General features: G+C 34.7%; 1 protein-coding gene across 1 annotated transcript in view; it reads left to right on the forward strand.

The window, feature by feature from the left end:
• Positions 1–7846: 7846 nt before the first annotated feature.
• LOC134839252 (testin-like) overlaps positions 7847–25461 on the forward strand; it is a 262139-nt gene continuing 244524 nt past the window's right edge. Inside the window, exon 1 of the mRNA XM_063854747.1 lies at positions 7847–7856. The gene's annotated coding sequence lies outside the window, so the exon portion shown is untranslated. The remainder of the gene's footprint in view (positions 7857–25461) is intronic.

Here is a 25461-nt window from a genome sequence, read left to right on the forward strand (position 1 = left end):
GGTAATACCAATGGTAAGGTTTCAGTGTGATGGTAAGATAAGAGTAACAAAAACTTGGAAATTTCTAGTTTTTTCGCAAAAATCTCGGCGCGCGTTACCTGATGGGAAAATTTTATTGGTCTTTTACGTGGGAAAAGATATTCCAGTGTTTTAAGATTGGTCATAGTTTCAGATGGTAATATTGTAAGTTTCAAAAAAAATTGGAGCTCGATTTTGCCATTGTTCCAGATTCTAAATGTTTTCTTAATCAAAAAACAATATACTGTTATCCCAAACCTACCGTTTAAAAAAAATTTCAGAAAAAGATTAATTACAGAGAAAATGTAATAATTCACAGCATCGTATACATTTCTACTACACAATCCCTTACAAATTTAGAGGTTTAGTATGTACTCCATCACATTCAACTTCCCATTTTGGGTTAAAATAGCTCAGTCCTTTTTTAGTTGGTTCATAAGTTGCAACTGCATGGTTAATCATTTTAAATTCTTTATTCGTTGACTTCAAATTCACTGCCTCATGCAGTACTTGTCGATACTTTGCCATCGGTCCATCTCCAGAATCTTCTAATGTGCGTTTGTTCAGACCTTTTCTGCAAAACGTATATTTTTGACTTTTAATATCGTAACAGCAATAGGTTTTACTACACAGGCATAACTTTTTGCTACATCTGAACACCCTTGAACAATCCTGGTTCTCTCTTGTCATGTTTCTTATATTTAGAGCAGCAAGTACGGGGAAAAAGTTTTTTTTTCGCATCTGCTCTGAAGTCGTCTCGACAGTCCTTGCTTCGTTTTTCATCCATTCTGCTAGCTTTCTGGGAAAGATACATTCATCTAAATCTTCTTCTGCCTAAGCCAAATAAAGGGAATCTGTATCCATTTTGAGTTCTTCGATTTTGTTGACATCGCAATTTTTATCAAAAAAGTTATAATACAGCACCAACATTCACAACTTTGCATACTGTAATATAAATAATCCTAGTATAATTGGTTCACGAGGCTCTATAGTAGGTTTAACAAGCTCTACTTCATATAAGTTTTTAGCTACGACATTGAGTCTCTTGAAAAATTGGTTATTGATAGCTTCGTGAGTTTTTTCGTTTCCATGGTATTTTGTCATTGTATGTTTTGATCTGTCCATTTTTTGATAGCCGTAGGAACTTTTTCCTAGAAGTTTCATTGTTTCGGCTACTACGCCAAATAATGGATTTTCATCGCCGGCTCGCCTAGCTTCAACAACAGACTGAACAAAATTGTTGAAAACTTTACGCCGTGTGTATTTTACAAATCGATGAATTTTTGTACATTGCAGTCCGAGATCCAAGTAAAAAATGAAAAGTGGTGGGATCAGTGTACCGTTGGACACTTTGAAGCTCGATATCAACAATCGTTGCGGTTGTTTTAACCAAATCGTTTTTTTCCGAATCTGTCATCATATATTCACCAATATTGTTTCTGGTAACATCAATTTTTTTGAAAAAAGGTTGTAAGTTAGAAAATTTTGTTTTTAGCTCATCTGGAACACTCAGATTGCCTGGTACGTAGCCAGATAATGTTTCATTTCTAACGTTTTGCACTAGTGAACTAGCAGAAAGAGGTCTTTTGAAGGGAAAGTGAGTTCTAACGTGATTTTCCACTCCTACATGGTTTTTAATTTGATCCCACCAACTACACTCCTACATTTCTTCTATAGTGTACCATTTCTCGAATGTAACCTTTTCGAAGCGCATCCATTTCCCTTTTCTTGGTTCCTCGTTTGATATCAACATCAGTTAGGCTCGGTCTAGCTTCTTGACAAGGGCAAAAATGGAAACAACAACCCATTGCTTCAAAGACAGTTTTTTTCTGTGTTCCTGTAGTGTAGTAACTCTCATTTTTGCATTCAGGTCTGGTTGCTTGAAAGTATGACATGACCATATTTTCAAACGTTCGAACTCGATTTTGCCTATTTTGAATTTTTGTGTTTCTTCTTTGTAGTCCCATCCCGTATACAAGCCTGTGGGCATATCCTGACACATAGAATAAGTATAAAATTGACTAGCATAAATACCAACAATTGATTTACACAAGTTGTTTGATTTTTGGAATAAACGTTTCGTTTGCTACTGATTTCCTTGTGAAAACAATTGAGGGACCACAGGTCATATCTTCCCGTATTTTTTCAAGCAAGTCACTATCACTCAAGAAGAATGGGTAAAAATTACACTCGGTTGACTTGTGTAGACAGATATTCGCTAAATTTGGTAGTGTGCAGCCGAGTTTAAGCATGTCTATCCCTTTGTCTTGATAAAACTCAATCATTTTCTGCATAGCATCAAGGGTAAGCCGTATAAAATCGAGAAATGATGTCATCTTTTCCTAGTCACAGATAGATTTAAGGTAGTTGTAGTTTTCCAATCCCGTAGGTGGTTTGGTTTTAAGCTCGCGATTTTTCAAGGCTTGCTCTTCACTTAATCCAGTATTGAGAAGCTTCTGAAAATTGTCATACTCTTTATCGAGAGGGTTGCTATTCTTCAGTTTGCTGTAAAGGTCATCATACGAGGGTAGTTGTTGTTCATCAAGCTTGTTGGGAGTATCAAACCACTCGTATGGAAGAAATCCTTTCACCTCACTTGCTTTGTTAGCTTTTAGAAAATAGTCTAAAGTAGTAGCTCCACCCAAAATATTCATAATGTCCATCAGCTGAACATGTCCAAATTTGAAGGAAACAAAGTCATTTGCTTACTTGATAACTGAAAATTCAATATCTTTTTCGTTGAGAAGGTAGGGAATGAGGCATGATTTAATGAGGTTTACATCATACCGATCACTGTTGAATCCAAACACTGGTAGAGTATTGGTGTATCTCTCTGGATGTAGCATCAAACCAATCAATTGATTTTTTTGAATCCTGAGAAAGTGAGTGGATGCGTCTGTTTCTTCCTAATTCTCGTTACCTTCGTCTTCGTACTCTCCAACTTCCCTCTTATTGAAACTGTCTCGTTCATTAAAGATGCTGAAAATCGTGTGTAGCCGCTTTTTGATGTTATTTTCAGTTTCCAGAAACTTTGATCGCATTTAGGCTTTATTTTTCTCCGCCGACACTTCCAAGTTTGCCACAAAGTCAATAATGAGGGATTGTGAATCTTTGTCACACAAAAATGGTTTTGTCAAGCAAGTTCGATGAAATTGACACTGATATGGGTTCATGCTTCCCGATCCAAGTTATTGTTTTGGTTGGTTTTAGTTCTTCGGATGGCACTCAAATTGGATCAAAGTCAAAAATAGCGACATTTTTGAATAAACCTTGTTTCTTTTTTGAAATGTTCTGCTTTGTGAAAAAACATATCGCAAGTTGGGTATCGGGAAGCAGTTGAAGAAGTTGTCGATTTTATTGACGTAAATAATGTGACTGTTGTATCATAGAAGTTTCACTGTGATCTCGTATTTAACAATACTTCTCCGAGCTAATTCTCCTACAAAATTGCCGTCTTCAATGTCGAAATTGTAGATAAATATGTTTTTCTCTACTACATCTTCAACTTTTGGTAAATTATCCATCGAAACTCCAAAAAATTGTTTCGGATCACAACCCGATTTTTCAAGAAAAGCATTAAAAATCACGGAGGTGGATGTTTCACGATTAGTTGTTCCATGTAAATGAACTGCAAGTGCTCGAAAAAAACAATTAACCTGGTGATTCCTCAGAAGTGGTTTGGGATTTTTTGAATCTGGACATCCCATGGGTACGTTTTTCAGTAGGGCGGCAAAAATGGTCACATTAGCGATCAGCTTGAATCGTCGTTTCGTATTTTGTCTGTCTTGTGTACAAACTTCAATAACATCTTGCTTATTTACCTTGTTCTGTATAGTCGTCAAGTCTGCTTGAGTAAAAAGCAGTAAAGATTTATCAAAGAGTGTGTTATTTTCATGAGCGTAGAAATGATGATATTTGCCCGTTTCTATATTACGTAAAACAAATCCCAAGGCAATGATGATTTTTGTCATGATAAAACTCAATCATTTACTGCATAGCATCAAGGGTAAGCGGTATAAAATCGCGAAATGATGTCATCTTTTCCTAGTCACAGATAGATTTAAGGTAGTTGTAGTTTTCTAATCCCGTAGGTGGTTTGGTTTTAAGCTCGCGATTTTTCAAGGCTTGCTCTTCACTTAATCCAGTATTGAGAAGCTTCTGAAAAATGTCATACTCTTTATCGAGAGGGTTGCTATTCTTCAGTTTGCTGTAAAGGTCATCATACGAGGGTAGTTGTTGTTCATCAAGCTTGTTGGGAGTATCAAACCACTCGTATGGAAGAAATCCTTTCACCTCACTTGCTTTGTTAGCTTTTAGAAAATAGTCTAAAGTAGTAGCTCCACCCAAAAAATTCATAATGTCCAGCAGCTGAACATGTCCAAATTTGAAGGAAACAAAGTAATTTGCTTACTTGATAACTGAAAGTTCAATATCTTTTTCGTTGAGAAGGTAGGGAATGAGGCATGATTTAATGAGGTTTACATCATACCGATCACTGTTGAATCCAAATACTGGTAGAGTATTGGTGTATCTCTCTGGATGTAGCATCAAACCAATCAATTGATTTTTTTGAATCCTGAGAAAGTGAGTGGATGCGTCTGTTTCTTCCTAATTCTCGATACATTCGTCTTCGTACTCTCTTGCTTCACTCTTATTAAAACTACCTCGTTCATTAGGTAGCTGACAATTGAGTGTAGCCGCTTTTTGAATTTTTTTTCTTCAAATTCCAGAAATTTTGATCGCATTTGCGCTTTGTTCTTTTTTCTGCCAACAAATCCAAGTTTGCCACAAAGTCAATAATGAGGGATTGTAGATCTTTGTCACACGAAAACACGGTTATGGGGTAAATGTTTTTGATTCGATCTTTGCTTGGCAAAAGATGCTTGATGAAATTTTCTGCCTTGTGGAAAAATCTATCGCAAGTCGGGCATCGGAAGCGTTTGGAGAAGTTGTCGATGTTTTTTACGTGAATAACAAAGAAGTTTTACTGTATTATTGTATTTACCGATACTTCTCCGACCTAATTCACCCACAAAATCTCCATCTTGAATGTCGATATCTTAGATAAAGATGTTTTTCTCTACTACATCTTCAACTTTTGGTGAATTATCCATCGAAACTCCAAAAAATTGTTTCGGATCACAACCCGATGTTTCAAGAAAAGCATTAAAAATCACGGAGGTGGATGTTTCACGATTAGTTGTTCCATGTAAATGAACTGCAAGTGCTCGAAACAAACAATTAACCTGGTGATTCCTCAGAAGTGGTTTGGGATTTTTTGAATCTGGACATCCCATGGGTACGTTTTTCAGTAGGGCGGCAAAAATGGTCACATTAGCGATCAGCTTGAATCGTCGTTTCGTATTTTGTCTGTCTTGTGTACAAACTTCAATAATATCTTGCTTATTGACCTTGTTCTGTATAGTCGTCAAGTCTGCTTGAGTAAAAAGCAGTAAAGATTTATCAAAGAGTGTGTTATTTTCATGAGCGTAGAAATAATGATATTTGCCCGTTTCTATATTACGTAACACAAATCCCAAGGCAATGATGATTTTTGTCATGATAAAACTCAATCATTTTCTGCATAGCATCAAGGGTAAGCGGTATAAAATCGCGAAATGATGTCATCTTTTCCTAGTCACAGATAGATTTAAGGTAGTTGTAGTTTTCCAATCCCGTAGGTGGTTTGGTTTTAAGCTCGCGATTTTTCAAGGCTTGCTCTTCACTTAATCCAGTATTGAGAAGCTTCTGAAAAATGTCATACTCTTTATCGAGAGGGTTGCTATTCTTCAGTTTGCTGTAAAGGTCATCATACGAGGGTAGTTGTTGTTCATCAAGCTTGTTGGGAGTATCAAACCACTCGTATGGAAGAAATCCTTTCACCTCACTTGCTTTGTTAGCTTTTAGAAAATAGTCTAAAGTAAAAGCTCCACCCAAAAAATTCATAATGTCCAGCAGCTGAACATGTCCAAATTTGAAGGAAACAAAGTCATTTGCTTACTTGATAACTGAAAGTTCAATATCTTTTTCGTTGAGAAGGTAGGGAATGAGGCATGATTTAATGAGGTTTACATCATACCGATCACTGTTGAATCCAAATACTGGTAGAGTATTGGTGTATCTCTCTGGATGTAGCATCAAACCAATCAATTGATTTTTTTGAATCCTGAGAAAGTGAGTGGATGCGTCTGTTTCTTCCTAATTCTCGATACATTCGTCTTCGTACTCTCTTGCTTCACTCTTATTAAAACTACCTCGTTCATTAGGTAGCTGACAATTGAGTGTAGCCGCTTTTTGATTTTTTTTTTCAAATTCCAGAAATTTTGATTGCATTTGCGCTTTGTTCTTTTTTCTGCCAACAAATCCAAGTTTGCCACAAAGTCAATAATGAGGGATTGTAGATCTTTGTCACACGAAAACACCGTTATGGGGTAAATGTTTTTGATTCGATCTTTGCTTGGCAAAAGATGCTTGATGAAATTTTCTGCCTTGTGGAAAAATCTATCGCAAGTCGGGCATCGGAAGCGTTTGGAGAAGTTGTCGATGTTTTTTACGCGAATAACAAAGTAGTTTTACTGTATTATCGTATTTACCGATACTTCTCCGACCTAATTCACCCACAAAATCTCCATATTGAATGTCGATATCTTAGATAAAGATGTTTTTCTCTACTACATCTTCAACTGTTGGTAAATTATCCATCGAAACTCCAAAAAATTGTTTCGGATCACAACCCGATGTTTCAAGAAAAGCATTAAAAATCACGGAGGTGGATGTTTCACGATTAGTTGTTCCATGTAAATGAACTGCAAGTGCTCGAAACAAACAATTAACCTGGTGATTCCTCAGAAGTGGTTTGGGATTTTTTGAATCTGGACATCCCATGGGTACGTTTTTCAGTAGGGCGGCAAAAATGGTCACATTAGCGATCAGCTTGAATCGTCGTTTCGTATTTTGTCTGTCTTGTGTACAAACTTCAATAATATCTTGCTTATTGACCTTGTTCTGTATAGTCGTCAAGTCTGCTTGAGTAAAAAGCAGTAAAGATTTATCAAAGAGTGTGTTATTTTCATGAGCGTAGAAATGATGATATTTGCCCGTTTCTATATTACGTAAAACAAATCCCAAGGCAATGATGATTTTTGTCATGATAAAACTCAATCATTTACTGCATAGCATCAAGGGTAAGCGGTATAAAATCGCGAAATGATGTCATCTTTTCCTAGTCACAGATAGATTTAAGGTAGTTGTAGTTTTCCAATCCCGTAGGTGGTTTGGTTTTAAGCTCGCGATTTTTCAAGGCTTGCTCTTCACTTAATCCATAATTGAGAAGCTTCTGAAAAATGTCATACTCTTTATCGAGAGGGTTGCTATTCTTCAGTTTGCTGTAAAGGTCATCATACGAGGGTAGTTGTTGTTCATCAAGCTTGTTGGGAGTATCAAACCACTCGTATGGAAGAAATCCTTTCACCTCACTTGCTTTGTTAGCTTTTAGAAAATAGTCTAAAGTAGTAGCTCCACCCAAAAAATTCATAATGTCCAGCAGCTGAACATGTCCAAATTTGAAGGAAACAAAGTCATTTGCTTACTTGATAACTGAAAGTTCAATATCTTTTTCGTTGAAAAGGTAGGGAATGAGGCATGATTTAATGAGGTTTACATCATACCGATCACTGTTGAATCCAAATACTGGTAGAGTATTGGTGTATCTCTCTGGATGTAGCATCAAACCAATCAATTGATTTTTTTAAATCCTGAGAAAGTGAGTGGATGCGTCTGTTTCTTCCTAATTCTCGATACATTCGTCTTCGTACTCTCTTGCTTCACTCTTATTAAATTTACCTCGTTCATTAGGTAGCTGACAATTGAGTGTAGCCGCTTTTTGAATTTTTTTTTTCAAATTCCAGAAATTTTGATCGCATTTGCGCTTTGTTCTTTTTTCTGCCAACAAATCCAAGTTTGCCACAAAGTCAATAATGAGGGATTGTAGATCTTTGTCACACGAAAACACGGTTATGGGGTAAATGTTTTTGATTCGATCTTTGCTTGGCAAAAGATGCTTGATGAAATTTTCTGCCTTGTGGAAAAATCTATCGCAAGTCGGGCATCGGAAGCGTTTGGAGAAGTTGTCGATGTTTTTTACGCGAATAACAAAGTAGTTTTACTGTATTATCGTATTTACCGATACTTCTCCGACCTAATTCACCCACAAAATCTCCATATTGAATGTCGATATCTTAGATAAAGATGTTTTTCTCTACTACATCTTCAACTTTTGGTAAATCATCCATCGAAACTCCAAAAAATTGTTTCGGATCACAACCCGATTTTTCAAGAAAAGCATTAAAAATCACGGAGGTGGATGTTTCACGATTAGTTGTTCCATGTAAATGAACTGCAAGTGCTCGAAACAAACAATTAACCTGGTGATTCCTCAGAAGTGGTTTGGGATTTTTTGAATCTGGACATCCCATGGGTACGTTTTTCAGTAGGGCGGCAAAAATGGTCACATTAGCAATCAGCTTGAATCGTCGTTTCGTATTTTGTCTGTCTTGTGTACAAACTTCAATAATATCTTGCTTATTGACCTTGTTCTGTATAGTCGTCAAGTCTGCTTGAGTAAAAAGCAGTAAAGATTTATCAAAGAGTGTGTTATTTTCATGAGCGTAGAAATAATGATATTTGCCCGTTTCTATATTACGTAACACAAATCCCAAGGCAATGATGATTTTTGTCATGATAAAACTCAATCATTTTCTGCATAGCATCAGGGGTAAGCGGTATAAAATCGCGAAATGATGTCATCTTTTCCTAGTCACAGATAGATTTAAGGTAGTTGTAGTTTTCCAATCCCGTAGGTGGTTTGGTTTTAAGCTCGCGATTTTTCAAGGCTTGCTCTTCACTTAATCCAGTATTGAGAAGCTTCTGAAAAATGTCATACTCTTTATCGAGAGGGTTGCTATTCTTCAGTTTGCTGTAAAGGTCATCATACGAGGGTAGTTGTTGTTCATCAAGCTTGTTGGGAGTATCAAACCACTCGTATGGAAGAAATCCTTTCACCTCACTTGCTTTGTTAGCTTTTAGAAAATAGTCTAAAGTAGTAGCTCCACCCAAAAAATTCATAATGTCCAGCAGCTGAACATGTCCAAATTTGAAGGAAACAAAGTCATTTGCTTACTTGATAACTGAAAGTTCAATATCTTTTTCGTTGAGAAGGTAGGGAATGAGGCATGATTTAATGAGGTTTACATCATACCGATCACTGTTGAATCCAAATACTGGTAGAGTATTGGTGTATCTCTCTGGATGTAGCATCAAACCAATCAATTGATTTTTTTGAATCCTGAGAAAGTGAGTGGATGCGTCTGTTTCTTCCTAATTCTCGATACATTCGTCTTCGTACTCTCTTGCTTCACTCTTATTAAAACTACCTCGTTCATTAGGTAGCTGACAATTGAGTGTAGCCGCTTTTTGAATTTTTTTTTTTCAAATTCCAGAAATTTTGATCGCATTTGCGCTTTGTTCTTTTTTCTGCCAACAAATCCAAGTTTGCCACAAAGTCAATAATGAGGGATTGTAGATCTTCGTCACACGAAAACACCGTTATGGGGTAAATGTTTTTGATTCGATCTTTGCTTGGCAAAAGATGCTTGATGAAATTTTCTGCCTTGTGGAAAAATCTATCGCAAGTCGGGCATCGGAAGCATTTGGAGAAGTTGTCGATGTTTTTTACGTGAATAACAAAGAATTTTTACTGTATTATTGTATTTACCGATACTTCCCCGACCTAATTCACCCACAAAATCTCCATCTTGAATGTCGATATCTTAGATAAAGATGTTTTTCTCTACTACATCTTCAATTTTTGGTAAATTATCCATCGAAACTCCAAAAAATTGTTTCGGATCACAACCCGATGTTTCAAGAAAAGCATTAAAAATCACGGAGGTGGATGTTTCACGATTAGTTGTTCCATGTAAATGAACTGCAAGTGCTCGAAACAAACAATTAACCTGGTGATTCCTCAGAAGTGGTTTGGGATTTTTTGAATCTGGACATCCCATGGGTACGTTTTTCAGTAGGGCGGCAAAAATGGTCACATTAGCGATCAGCTTGAATCGTCGTTTCGTATTTTGTCTGTCTTGTGTACAAACTTCAATAATATCTTGCTTATTGACCTTGTTCTGTATAGTCGTCAAGTCTGCTTGAGTAAAAAGCAGTAAAGATTTATCAAAGAGTGTGTTATTTTCATGAGCGTAGAAATAATGATATTTGCCCGTTTCTATATTACGTAACACAAATCCCAAGGCAATGATGATTTTTGTCATGATAAAACTCAATCATTTTCTGCATAGCATCAGGGGTAAGCGGTATAAAATCGCGAAATGATGTCATCTTTTCCTAGTCACAGATAGATTTAAGGTAGTTGTAGTTTTCCAATCCCGTAGGTGGTTTGGTTTTAAGCTCGCGATTTTTCAAGGCTTGCTCTTCACTTAATCCAGTATTGAGAAGCTTCTGAAAAATGTCATACTCTTTATCGAGAGGGTTGCTATTCTTCAGTTTGCTGTAAAGGTCATCATACGAGGGTAGTTGTTGTTCATCAAGCTTGTTGGGAGTATCAAACCACTCGTATGGAAGAAATCCTTTCACCTCACTTGCTTTGTTAGCTTTTAGAAAATAGTCTAAAGTAGTAGCTCCACCCAAAAAATTCATAATGTCCAGCAGCTGAACATGTCCAAATTTGAAGGAAACAAAGTCATTTGCTTACTTGATAACTGAAAGTTCAATATCTTTTTCGTTGAGAAGGTAGGGAATGAGGCATGATTTAATGAGGTTTACATCATACCGATCACTGTTGAATCCAAATACTGGTAGAGTATTGGTGTATCTCTCTGGATGTAGCATCAAACCAATCAATTGATTTTTTTGAATCCTGAGAAAGTGAGTGGATGCGTCTGTTTCTTCCTAATTCTCGATACATTCGTCTTCGTACTCTCTTGCTTCACTCTTATTAAAACTACCTCGTTCATTAGGTAGCTGACAATTGAGTGTAGCCGCTTTTTGAATTTTTTTTTTTCAAATTCCAGAAATTTTGATCGCATTTGCGCTTTGTTCTTTTTTCTGCCAACAAATCCAAGTTTGCCACAAAGTCAATAATGAGGGATTGTAGATCTTTGTCACACGAAAACACCGTTATGGGGTAAATGTTTTTGATTCGATCTTTGCTTGGCAAAAGATGCTTGATGAAATTTTCTGCCTTGTGGAAAAATCTATCGCAAGTCGGGCATCGGAAGCGTTTGGAGAAGTTGTCGATGTTTTTTACGCGAATAACAAAGTAGTTTTACTGTATTATCGTATTTACCGATACTTCTCCGACCTAATTCACCCACAAAATCTCCATATTGAATGTCGATATCTTAGATAAAGATGTTTTTCTCTACTACATCTTCAACTGTTGGTAAATTATCCATCGAAACTCCAAATAATTGTTTCGGATCACAACCCGATGTTTCAAGAAAAGCATTAAAAATCACGGAGGTGGATGTTTCACGATTAGTTGTTCCATGTAAATGAACTGCAAGTGCTCGAAACAAACAATTAACCTGGTGATTCCTCAGAAGTGGTTTGGGATTTTTTGAATCTGGACATCCCATGGGTACGTTTTTCAGTAGGGCGGCAAAAATGGTCACATTAGCGATCAGCTTGAATCGTCGTTTCGTATTTTGTCTGTCTTGTGTACAAACTTCAATAATATCTTGCTTATTGACCTTTTTCTGTATAGTCGTCAAGTCTGCTTGAGTACAAAGCAGTAAAGATTTATCAAAGAGTGTGTTATTTTCATGAGCGTAGAAATAATGATATTTGCCCGTTTCTATATTACGTAACACAAATCCCAAGGCAATGATAATTTTTTCTGTACAAACAAGTTTTTAAAAGACTTGATCTAGTTTTTCATTAACTAGATTAGGACCTAGTTTTTAAAGTTGAAAAAATTGAATATTTTGCTGCGTCCATTTTCCATCTCGGTATCTGTCAAGAAGTATTGACATGCATTCAACTCATCTCGTAGCTGATCATTATCCTCCTCGTTTTCCAAGATTTTAATCAAATCAGCAACAGTATCACTCTCTTTCCTCGCTTTCAACCCGTGATTTTTCTTGCGATGTTTTTGAAGTGAATAATAGCTTGGAAAGTCTCACACAATACACACTTTGTTGACTTCGGGGTTGACTTTATGTGCTTCTTGCTCGTATGGAAATTAATTTCTTGCTGTTTCTAACTACAATAACTACATTCCGGACAAGAAATGATTCCACGCACACAATTCTGGCGATGCCGAGCTGCATTGGCTCTTTTTTACTCTTTACCACAATTCTCGCATTTCATTTTCTCATTCCTGCTGAGTGCTGGCATCTGAAAAAAAGTGGTAGATTTGAATTCTACCAAAAATAAAAAAAGTATCTGGTACCTACAAAATTGGGAGATTTAAAAAGAAGTATCTGTCAAAAAGTATTGACATGCATTCAAATTATCTCGTAGCTGATCATTATCCTCCTCGTTTTCCGAGATTTTATCCAAATCAGCAACAGAATCACTCTTTTTCCTCGCTTTCTTACGATGTTGTTGAAGTGAATAATAGCTTGAAAATTCTCACACGATACACACTTTGTTGACTTCGGGATGGACTTTACGTGCTTCTTGCTCGTATGGAATTTCATTTCTTGCTGGTTTTAAGTACAATAACTACATTCCGGACAAGAAATGACTCCTCGCACACAATACTTGCGATGCCGAGCTGCATTGGCTCTACTGTACTCTTTACCACAGTTCTCGCATTTCACTTTCTCATTCCTGCTGAGTGGTGGCATCTGAAAAAAAGTGGGAGATTTAGCCTCTACCAAAAATAAATAAAAGTATCTGGTACCTACAAAATTGGGAGATTTAAAAAGAAGTATCTGTCAAGAAGTATTGACATGCATTCAACTAATTTCGTAGCTGAGTTAACTTTGAGTTATCCTCTCAAATCTAAACAAAATCAAAGAACTTGACTATCTACTCAAAAACCAGCAATTTCTAATTGATTATAAAAAAAATTCAATTATGTTGATGAAAAAAAATTGCAGAGAAGTTAGTTTTCTTATTTTGTTTCGTTTGTTACTTATATCAGCAAAATTTTTTATTTTTACAGCAAACAAAACTTGGTCATTTATTTTTGCGAATGCTTTTGTGTATAATTTTACTTATTTAGAAGATTTAAGTCCTTAAAAGGTAAATTTTGTCTGATTGGATACGACAACTAGAAAAAATGATTTTTTTTTGTGATGGGAACGACAATGCCTAAAATGGGGCTTCGTTTTCGATTGCACACGAATTTTATATACAAATTCCATAAAAAGAAGCCGGAACTTGATTGGACACGACTACATTCCAAATCAGGAAAATCAATTCTAATTGGTTAAACCTACACACTCCAGTTGAAGGCACCCCTCACTCCTAACTAAAAACCATTTTATTTTCAAGTAAACCACCGTCAACTATCTGCTCTCTCAGCTCTAAAGACCCTAATTTCAACTTGTTTTTCGTCAGCTACCCCTCTCTCAGTTCTTTCTTGTTTTTTATCTTTTACTCAATTTATTGCTCAAAATGATCTTCTCAGTGCAAAACAGCAACCTCATTTACTCTGTAGAGTTGTCGCCTGATCTAGTACAAATTCAAGTCCGAGTAACAGTCTCTAAAAATTTTCTGGCCCGAATGGACATCTCAATCCAAGTCTGGCACATGGTGGAAGTGATGCAAACGGATTTCAACGAGCATCATATGATGCAAGTTCCCATCACAGAGAACCAACTTGGAACAAGGCAAATGATGGAGGAAGTGAATGAACACGTGGGAATGAACTACCCCGAGATTCCTGACTCAAGATTTGTGGCTCAACCAGTCGACGACTTACGCTTTCCTTGCGAGGAGGCAGGATCAACCGAAAACCCCATCACAATAGATGAAGGTGAGGGTTTCTCAGAAACAATGGCACCTCAAAACACTCCTCCACAACAACTACCAGCAATGGAACCTCGTCCAGCTCTGCGTTCTTTAGAGAATTTCCTGAACTCTTCTGCTGCTCGACAGCTATTTGATTGAGAGTTTTTTTGTAAATAATTGTTGTTTAGTTTTAAATCATTGAAAAACAATGAGAACATATTTCAGCGCTCCAAACTTGCACATATGTTAAGAAACTTTGAATAATTTTTGCACCCATAGTAGAAAAACACTAGAAAAAATGTACACAAGTAATAAATACCTGATGGGACGTTGCATGTTGTCAAAAACTCAAACGTTTTTCGCACTATGTAGAAAAAAGGAAACAATTTTCGCATCTTGTCAAAAAAAAACTGAAACACTTTTCAATTTTTGTTGAAAAATTGAAACACTTCTTGGATATTGTCAAAAAAAAAATTGAAACACTTTTCGCATTTTTAAAAAAAATTTAAAACATTTTTCGCATCTTAGCAAAAAAAAATTGAATCATTTTTCGCATTTTGCTAAAAAAGTGAAACAGTTTTTGCATATTGTCAAAAAAATTTGAAACAATTTTCGCATTTTGTCGGAAAAGTTGAAACACTTTTTGCATCTGGTCAAAAAAAGAAACCTTTTTTGCAACTTGTTAAAAAAAGAAAAACTTTTTTTGCAACGTTTTGAAAATCAAAAAAAAACATTACATCTTTATTAAGAGTTTGAAAATTTTTTTAGCAAACTTCTCAGTAACGGTGAGTTTTTTTCTTTTTGAAAAATTTTGGTAGTTTTGTAAGCATATGAGAGAAAATAGATGGATTATTAAAAACTTTTCATTGAAAAATTGACATGATCACATTTACAAATCCATGACAATCAAAAAATAGTCAGTTATTTTTAACAAATCAAGTTCATGTTTTGAGTACTGTACTTTACGAACTCTTTCCAGAAAAGCTGAACCGATTGTTTGAGTGGAAGCTAACTTCTGATTAGAACATAAATAATGTCGTTTGAATTTTTAACAATTTTTTCTTTGCAACACTTGGCGTTTTTTCCGCTCCTTTCCATTTCAAATTTTGATGAACAGCGCGGTCAAGTTGATTGAAAGTTTCGCCAGTTTTTTGAAATAACATTCGAATAAAATCTGTATTTGTACAGAGTGTACAGACAATAGGTAAGTTGTATGCGAAATAAAAATTACCCAATCGACGTAAAATTTGATCAAAAGATGAAACAATCAGAAAAATGTGGAACTTACAGTTTTCCAAAGAACAGTAAGATTTATGGGTAGAGACACAAAAACTATGGGTTATTATATATTTTTCATAAAAATCACAGGAAACGGAAATAAGAAGCAATTTTTCTTTTTAATCTGAATAAAAGCTGGGAAGAGCTTGACAAATAGCTGCAGCCATCCGGAAAAATGATTTTTGCTGAAAAATGAGGATTTATATAATATCACTTACACCTACACATTTACACATTTCGAGACTTCACAGAAAAACTCCATTTATAGTTCTATTTCCTTTTATGGGTAATTGAATGGCTGATATTGTTTACTTTCACTTTCATTCAATCTCAAAAAAGTTTGCTCATTTCTCTTCATCTGATCAGTTTGCTCTTCAAAACTGTTCTCATGAAAGACACTAGTCCCAATTATATTGAATTCTCAAAAAATCAAACAAGAATTGAGATTTGCTTGGTTCCAAAAAACCTACGAGGGGAAAACTTAATTTGAACCCTGCTTCAACCATTCAAGAAAGTTGAATTGGGACAATTCGAAAAAAGACAGCAAGTATATCTTGGTGAAAAAGAATGAGAAATAATCTCGGCAATCACAAATACTGTTATTCACGATGCTGAGAAACTTGGACTCGTTTCTATAATGGAAATCACTTCTGATAAGGAGACAACTATGGATCAGGTGCTTGCCAACTGCAACAACGTGTATGACATAGCAACTTACAATAGATCGAGAGGTACAATGTTGGCGTCACGATCAAGAAGTACAATGTTAACAAAACTCCCTACATTCAGATTCGACTCTTGACTGCAAAAGAGAACGAAGCAGTGAAAAAATTTGCCTATGTCAACTATATTTTGAACGAATTCAATAACTGTAGCAAATTTTAGGAGACCTTATGTTTGTTGAGAACTGTGTTGTTTAATTAATTGTTATATTTTTGTTTTTTGTCTTGTAATTTAAATATTTATCCTCAAAATTGTTTTTCAATTAGTATTGGTGTTGAACATTTTGAGTTGGAACATTAGTTTTTCAAAAAAATTAAATTCAAAACTTCACAATAAACTGGGTCATTTTCATATTGTTCAAGAAGAAAAGTCCCAGAAAATTTCGCTAACTACTTTAGAATAACAAAAATTACCAAACTTGCAAAATTTGGACGTAGACTCACAAATATCTCATTATGAGTGGACTCTGCATAATGGTAGAAGAAAAATTCACATAGGATACCGATCTGATACCAAAAAAAAGAACATGTAGAATATCGTAGAAAAGGAAATCAATGGAAAAACAATCAGTCTTTACAACTACAAAAAGAAGAATATGATAAATTACTCGACATGCTTCCTTCATTACTAGGTTATGTAGAGACATACAAAAAATCTTGCATCATTATTGAAGAAGGAACTGTAGAAAATAAATGCCCAGAAATTGAATGAAATTCTCAGAAGTTTTGAGATTATAAAGCAAGAATTTATTTTCTTGTACCAGTATTGTTTTGGACCCGGACATAAATTTAAAAGAATTGGACCAAATTTCCTTTTGGAGGACTAATTGGATACGAAGCTCCAAAATTTTTAGACTACATGCAATTCTACATGACTCTGCTGGATCTGTGAAATCGACTACGAAAAAAGGACCTGGGTATTGTTATGATGTACCTAGTCTCCTTAGTTCATGCTTTCTTGGTCACGTGAGTGGATTATTTTACAATTTATATGTTAAAACAATTGCTTCATCAGCATATGCATTGTTTGGTTGTTAATCACTTAACCAAAAAACTCCAGAGAAGTTAGTTAACAGAATGAGTCTGGTTGTTTTGGATATTGAAAGTATTGAAAACAATATAGTGAAAGAGTTTGGAGTTTACAAGGATGGACAAACTGTAGGATATTCCTTTCTTCCTAGCAAAAAATTCAAACCAATATTCCAATCTTCTTGGTGTACAAAGCATCTTCATGGAATCAATTGGAGCAGTGGTTACGAAAAACATACAGAACTTGAAAAAATAATGAAAAATCTAGAAGCCACAAAAACGGAAATTTTTGGAAAAGGTTATGCAAAATGTAAGATTTTGTCAAAAATTTTGGAAACAAAGATAATCATTTTGGATGACTACGCTTGCCCTTAACTTCATTTTTTGATATTTAGAGATGAAGTATATGATTGGAGGTGTAGCAACTACCCATTTCGTCATGCAAAAACTCTTCACTATGCAGAAAGAAAAGCATTTCCATACGGAACATGTACTCGATGTTTTTTTAAAAAATTATAAATTATAATAATCTTAATGTACTACCATTTTGGCACTTTAATTAAATTTCATTGTCAACTTTTTTCTTAGAGTTAAGATGGTCGATCAATGTGACAAGCCCGTAAATTTAGGAAACTTTGTTTTTGATGAAGAAAATCATGAGTGAAAATCATGGAAATTGCTTGGACGTACATGTAATAGATCTCTTTTTTGTTTTTTATGCCAATTTTTTGTTATAGTTTTGATGCTAGTATGTGCAATCCTTCGAATTATGTTATCCACAACATGTGAAGAAACAACAGTTTGGGTAGCTACCTTATCATGTACAGTCGGATACTTTCTACCTTCGCCAAAGCTATGAATAAAATAAGATCTACCAAATAACGAATTTTTATTTACCTAGTTGGACCAAACGGATCCGTAAATTCTCATTTTGTTTTTGATTATTTGAAAATTGGTACTGTGCAACCAGCTTTTGATAAAATTTTTTATTTTTATCAACTTTATCAACCTCTCTAAATTCAAATGCAAAGAAAAAACCTTAAATTTATCCAAGGAGTAGATTTTGACTTGATTGAAATTCTTCCCAATAACGGGACTAAGTACTTGCTTATATTTGATGATTCTTGTGAAAAATTTCAAACTCCAAAATTTTTGTAAGTGATGGCACTGCTGGGAGACACAGGGGACTGAATACAATATACATCAAACACAATTTATTCCATCAAAGCAAATTAGGAAGAAATGTAGAGTTACAAAATACACACATAGTCTTGTTCAGGTCGCCGAGGGATGTTTTACAAATCAATACATTAGGTCAACAACATGATCTAGGATCTCAATTGAAAAAGTGGTATCAAGATGCAATATCCGTTCCTTATGTTCATTTACTTATTCATTTAACCCAAAAACAGTTGATTCACTTAAGTATTGCTCTAATAATGGCTCAGTTTCAACAAATTTTTTTTACCAGCTGGAATAGAGACAAAATTTTTGGACGATGAATACACAAAACGTCTCTATTCTCCCAATATTTCAAAAATTTTCCCTAAAAAAAACATTCAGTCTCAGTTGTCCAAAAGAATTCAATCAATTTCTGAGCGAGTGTTTAATAAACCTATTAAGAAGAGAGCTTCGAGATCTTCGGAAAGAAGACGTAGTAAAATACCGAAAAGAAATTTCAGAACTAACATAAAAAAGAACTTCTCTACACAAAAAAAGAATTATTTTAAGTTCAACTAAAGGGTTACAATTGATATCTATCATCACCCCTACTGTCTTTCATCGATTGACATAGTACGGAACAGCTTGTTTTAATTCCGTACTCAGTTTATCAATCACAAAGTACACTTCCAAGAAAACTAAAATTGTAACAAAAGCAAGAAAAAGAGGAGATTGTACCAAAAATTTTTGATTCTGTTTACAGTGCTCTAAATGCGAGGTTGAAAACGAGCAACAATCAGCACTTTATTGATTTAACTTTTCAATTCTCCTAGAATTAAACTCAGCCAGTCAGACAATATTATATTAAATTATCGTGATACAAAAGAATCTATTGTAGAACTTGTGTGCACTAAAGCGAAATAACACCGATTTTCCAGATATTTACTTTGATATTTTGGAAGCAAACCAATTTCCTCTAAACTTGTTCTAAATATATCAAGGAAATCTGGTGTATGGACTTGACTTTTGTAGACAAGTTAGCTAGTCAAAACAATGGAGTCAATACATGTCAAACAATGGAGTCAAAATATAGTTGCTGTAGACAATTTTTCGATATTTGTCGGAATATAAACAATAAAAACAAAGCACGCCAAAGACACTTTACAAGCTTTCAGGAAATTGATTTCTCAAAAAACACTCCTGAAACACTTTGGGTTGATAAAGGAACAGAATATGGGGAAACTTTTTTTAAAATTTTGCAAGGAGAAAGACATTGAAGCTTACTCAACAAGGAGTGAAACAAAAGCTGCATTTGCAGAAAGAGAGCAATTCAGTCTCTAAAACATATAATATATCGTTACATTGAAGATCATGGTAAAAAATCTGATCCCAAATTGCGGCAATTTGTTTCTACATTGAACTGTCGCAAAAATCGATCAAACGGAAAATCTTCCAGAGATGTGAAGAACATTGATTGTTCATCAATTTTGTCAAACAAATCGTTCAAGAAATATACTAAACCAAAATTCAAAATTGGTGATAGAGTTAGAATTTCGAAAAAAGATATTCCGTTCCGAAAAGAATACAAGCCACAGTTTACAGATGAATTTTTTTAAAATTTCGGCAATTTCTACAAAAAAACCTCCTACATACATCATCATAGATCTCGAAAAAGAAAAAATTCCGAGAAAATTATATTTAAAAAAGAGCTGAGAAGATGTTCAGGTTAAAGGTAAGTCATTTTTTAAGTTGAATTTCTACCGATCGCTTGTCATGGATTCTTTTACTATTGAGCTCGTTTCTAAGGCTATTTTTGATTGTTATGCGAATATTAGTCTTAGTTCTTTTACAAATTTTCTATTGGATTAACAACATCAAAAAGGAGAATGAATGGGAGGTTGCTATTTTAGAAATATCGTACCCTTCATTGTACCAAAACGTTATAGAGGGAAAGTTTACTTTCATAGATGGACGAGAAAGTCCTGAGGCAAAAAGAAAGATTTAACCGATGCATATTGAACCTGGATTGTATTCAATTATTGTTGATATAGTTGTAGCCATGAATGACAAAGTTCGAAAATGTATAGGCGCACAGAAATATGTAAATAACGGAATTTATGTATCAGTATATAATATTACACAAAAAAACGCCATTCATTTACCTGAGGATCAATCAGTGTTTATAATTCAAAGTGCTGATTTGAGCCACGTTTTTGGTGGTGATTAAAAACAAAATCAGACATGGGTTATAATGGAAAGAAAAGGACCACATTATCCTCAGTATTCTTAAGACATTATAAGAATACATTCCCTAATGATTTATAATGATATTATAGAATATAATATAGTAGGCTATTGAAAACTCCTTTAATACGTTGTGTTCCTTTCATTTCCAAAGTAAAAAATGGAGACATAATATCAATCAATGAATCATCAATACTTTACAAATCTACAACTTAAAAAAATATAAAAAACCTAATAACCATTTTGGTTTCTGCTCATTACAATTACATGGAAACTATAGCAAGAACCTTTATCATTCCATCTCATCAAAACCAGTTTATTCAAGAAAATGTTTTCAATAATGCCCCAATCAGAAGAATAGCTGTTGCAATGAATACAAATTTGGCTGTTGCGTGATCTTTTCAAAGAAGTCTTTTCAGCTATCAACATTTTCATTTGAGAGAGCTTAGAATTATTTGGAGCGGAAGAGCAATTATTTCATTAGATACAACTTCTCCTTGTCACTCCTAAATACAACAATGAAAGCAATGCAGTTTAACGAAGATTTTCCAGCTCTTCCTACGGAAGATTCTCAAAATCACTATATTCTAGTTTTCGACTTGACTTCACTACAGGATGCAGCTGAACAGTTGCATTATCCAGAACTTAATGGAGAAAGCTTGAGATTAGAAATGTTTTTTCAATATCTCTTGGAGCAAGTAACGGGAGTGATTGTCTTGGGAGAAAGACTATCAAACATTCAAATCGACAAACACACAACAGTCGCTGGAAAGGTTTAATTTTTTTTCGAATTTTCAGGTTCCAAAAAAAAATATTGTAACTCTTTTGGGACTTTTCTTTGTTATTATCTCTGTACTACCTTTTTTTTTCTTCAGACCTAAAGCTCTAGAAAAAATAGAGAAGGAATGCTGTTTAGTTGAAAACCTAGGACAATTCTTCAACCTAGACTGGAACACAGTGTTCAAAAATTTTTGCCACTACATAAGGTTTGTGTATGGGACTTTGTTGATTCAACTCCTAAATGTGTGTAAGTCATTAATCTTTCTTTTTTTTATCCTAAAGAACGCTGTCAAACTATCAATTTCTTTTTTTAGGTGTAAATCAACCTACAATTGCAAAGATGGATAGTTTTTCACTTTTGCAAAATATTAAAAGATTTCCAGCGCTCAGGTTCAAATACATGGGATCAGACCCTTCTGATACAGTAGCTTAACTAACAAAAAACTCTATTGCATTTAATAAATCAGCCCCAAGCAATGCCAGAGGAGACACTGGATCATGATTGCTCGACTGGATAAAAGCTACTACTTTGCTGATTCTTTGGGAAGAAAGAGATCAACTTACCCCTTTTTGACAAAAAAGTATCGACTAATGGTTCCTCGAAAGCTACAAAAGACTGATAGTTTGTGTGGATTCTACGCAATATAATCAGCATTTCTTCTTTCTGATTTCTTCCAGAAGAACTTGAATAATGTTCATGATGTGAATGTTGTGAATTTTATCAGTAGTTTTATATAAAAGTGCATTTCTTAATTGTAAGTAAAAAAGTTTGCATTAATTTTACCATCCGTTGTTGTGAATTGATTGATAACTTATGTAATTGAACTCTTTAAATTCCTTAATTTTTTTAAAGAAAAAGCATCATAGCAACTAACCTTTTAATGAAATACGGAGAATGATGATGGAATATGGATGTTGTAGTCCCCCAATTGAAAAAGTTAACGATAGAGTAGATAAATTTAGGAAAATTGTAACTTCCAGTAAATTGTATAATTTTATTGAAACTTTACTCTGCGAAAGATAGAAAAATTATTATACGAACATATCAGACACAAAAAAATTGTGATACCATATTTTTCTCAGTGTAAACTTTTACCGTGGCAGAGCAATTGACATTTTTGGATGATAATTTTTTGGAAATTTTGGAACTTTCAAATTTTTTTTTGAAGATTGAAGATAAAGTGATAAAAAAGAACTGAAAGGAATCGTAGCAAGAAATATGACCAAGTAATTAATTAGTTGAGTTAAAAACAAGAACTAGACAAAAACATCTGATTGGTCGAAACTTAAAAAATTTGCATATTTTTATCTTAGTTCCAATGAAAAGTTCATGCAGTTTTGATTGGATTTATTTCGATTTATTATGAAAATTTAAGATTTTAATCTCTCAAGAAAATAATTTACCCATCATTAACTCTGTGGGGAACCGCTAATATGCATTTGTCATATGATCGTGGGATAACTATGTGAAAAAAGATAAAATAAGTAATAAAATTAATAAGTATAATTAAGCTCTCATCCGTTCTCCAGATAACTTGGGGAATAAAAGATTAAGTGGGAGAAAAAAATAATCAACCGTGAGGAGCTGTTAAGATTCCGCTGATATCCCGTGGAGCGGAATAATTAACCTGTCAAAGATAATCATCTCTTGAAAATGTTCCCCAGATAACCTGAGGGAATATAAATAAGATGAAATAAGTATTTAAAAGATTCTTTCGAGAAATAAAAATGTTCTGTGATATATTAGTTTATGATCCCATAAACTAAATTGAAACCTAATTTTTATCGAAACTTATCGTCTGAAACTTACCATACCAATTTTTCGAGATAGAAACTTGCATGTAAAACCTAAAAAATTTTCAAAAATTTTTCTGAAACTTACCATCTTACCATCTGAAACTATGACCAATCCTAATACACTGGAATGTCTATTCCACGTAATAGACCAATAATGTTTTCCCATTAGGTAACGCGCGCCGAGATTTTTGCGAAAAAACTAAAATTTTCCACGTTTTCTTACCATTACCTTACCATCACACTGAAACCTCACCATTGGTATTTCCTACCTTAATACATTGTAGACTCTACTCCCTATGTTAATACATTGGGTGATGACCAGTTACTCGTTAGCCTATGTTAATACATGGGGGTAATCACCCCCCCCCCCCCCGGACGATTTGGCTCCAACATATACTACTAATGCATTTTATTGGCGAAAAAACACAAAAATTATGATCCATTTTTAGAGAATTATATTCGATTATATTGGATTAAAATGCCAACAAAAATATCAGGAATATAAACAGTTTTTGGTTGATTATAATTGACTATCTTGTAAATTGATATTTACTGACCAAATCATGACGATATAGTCGATCATAATCCATGGCTGCTCGGTGCGATTTTCATTTTGCAAAAGATTGCTAAACTCAAGGCATTTGACCTACCTGACATATCGGAAATAGAGGAACGAAAATGATGTCAAATTAGAGCTTCCTCACAACCTCACATCAGCATCATCTTTAAGGTGTAACGGAATGTTTTCGAAAGTAAATCGAAAACGCTGAACATTATAAACATAGTTTCATTACTCAGCATGCTAATTTCAATACTCATTGGACAATGTGTTAAAAGTGTTTAAAATAGTTTAGAAAACCTGAGATGCTTGATATATGAAAAAGAACTCAAAGTACTAACTGTAAGGCGTCAAACTCATCATGGTTTTTATAAAAATTTCTAAAAATGTTAGGTGGTCTCAGTACCCGCACTGGAGTTACATGGATAATAATCGATTATATAGTCATTTTATGGTCAGTCTCTATAAAACTACAAAAATAATTGATTATAATCCGTCAAAAATGAATTACAATCCATTATTTTTTATAAAAATAGATTCCATCATAATCCCTAATAATCGGTTATAATCACTGTTAATGGGTTTTTTTGAGAGGTTTGTCACGAAATTTACAAATTCGTTCAAATTTATCGCATTTCCTGTTTAGTGCAGTCGCTACGTATTAGGTTTCATAAAATGATACATTTCACTTTTCCACTTATATAGTTTTGTCTAATACCCCGTTTAGCCCCTCTCTGTTTACCGCTAACCGCTCCTTACACCCCCCGTTTTCCTCCCTGTTTACACCCTCCCACCCGTTTATCCCCCCCGGTTTTCCTCGCTGTTTACACCCCCCGCTTACCCCCTCCCCACACCCCACCCATCTGCCAGCTTACCACAAGCGCCATTCGCCCCCCCCTTTATGGGGGGTTATTTATTGGTAGACTTAGGGGGAGGTGTTTAAAAATCTACATACAACCCCTCCCCCCCTGTTTACTCCTCCTCAATTTACCCCCATCTTATTTTAATCACCCCCCTTTTACTGAACGGGGGGGGGGGGAATAAAATGTGGGGGGAGGGTAACCTGAACAACTATGTATACTCCATCCCCCGTCCCCGTTCGAGAGAAGGGGGTTTGGGCAAATGCGGGTGAAGGGCAAAGAGGGGGGGAGGGGGTAATTCGAGTATGTTTAGAATGTGAGCGGGCCGTAAGTAACGCAGAAAGGTTGCAAGTTTTCCAGAAAAATTTTGTGAAAAATGTATCGATTATAATCTGTAATAATCAATCATAATCGATTCTATATAGAAAATGGATTATAATCTTTTATAATGGATTTTAAATGGGTTATAGTCCATTTTAATGGCAAAAACGATCAATAATAATGACCACATACTCGATTACGTGGTCTAAATTTGCCACAATAATGGATTATTTTGACAATATTATGGCAATATTTTTTATTATAATCGATTTTTATCCATGGAACTCCGGTACGGGTAGTGTGCTAAAAGGGTGGTTGTGAAGCTCAACCGCTCCCCCTCTCATTTCTGGTTGCCAAACTTTTGCAATGGGCACCCCTTTCATGTAATATTACAACATCAATTTTTTGTCTGACTAACCTCAAATTTTTTCGCCAAAAAAAGTAATTTTGCAGTGTTAGCGCGCGCCAAAAAAACGCAATTTTTTAATCGAAAACTTTCCTGAATTTTCCTTAAAACGCTATTTTGGCCTGTTTTTTAAAAAAGTTGCTTGCGGCGCAGAGAATTTTTGACGAAACGGTCCTTTGAGTATTTTCGACTTTGGAAAATCAAATTGATTGACCAAAAAAATCCGCAACATTTTAAAAATGTTTCGAAAACCCACTCTCCCCCTTAGAAACCTTTCTGCGCAAGCTCCTGTGTGGTTTGTTATAG

This window comes from Symsagittifera roscoffensis, chromosome 2 (genome assembly GCF_963678635.1).
Source record: "Symsagittifera roscoffensis chromosome 2, txSymRosc1.1, whole genome shotgun sequence".
Taxonomy (NCBI): domain Eukaryota; kingdom Metazoa; phylum Xenacoelomorpha; order Acoela; family Convolutidae; genus Symsagittifera; species Symsagittifera roscoffensis.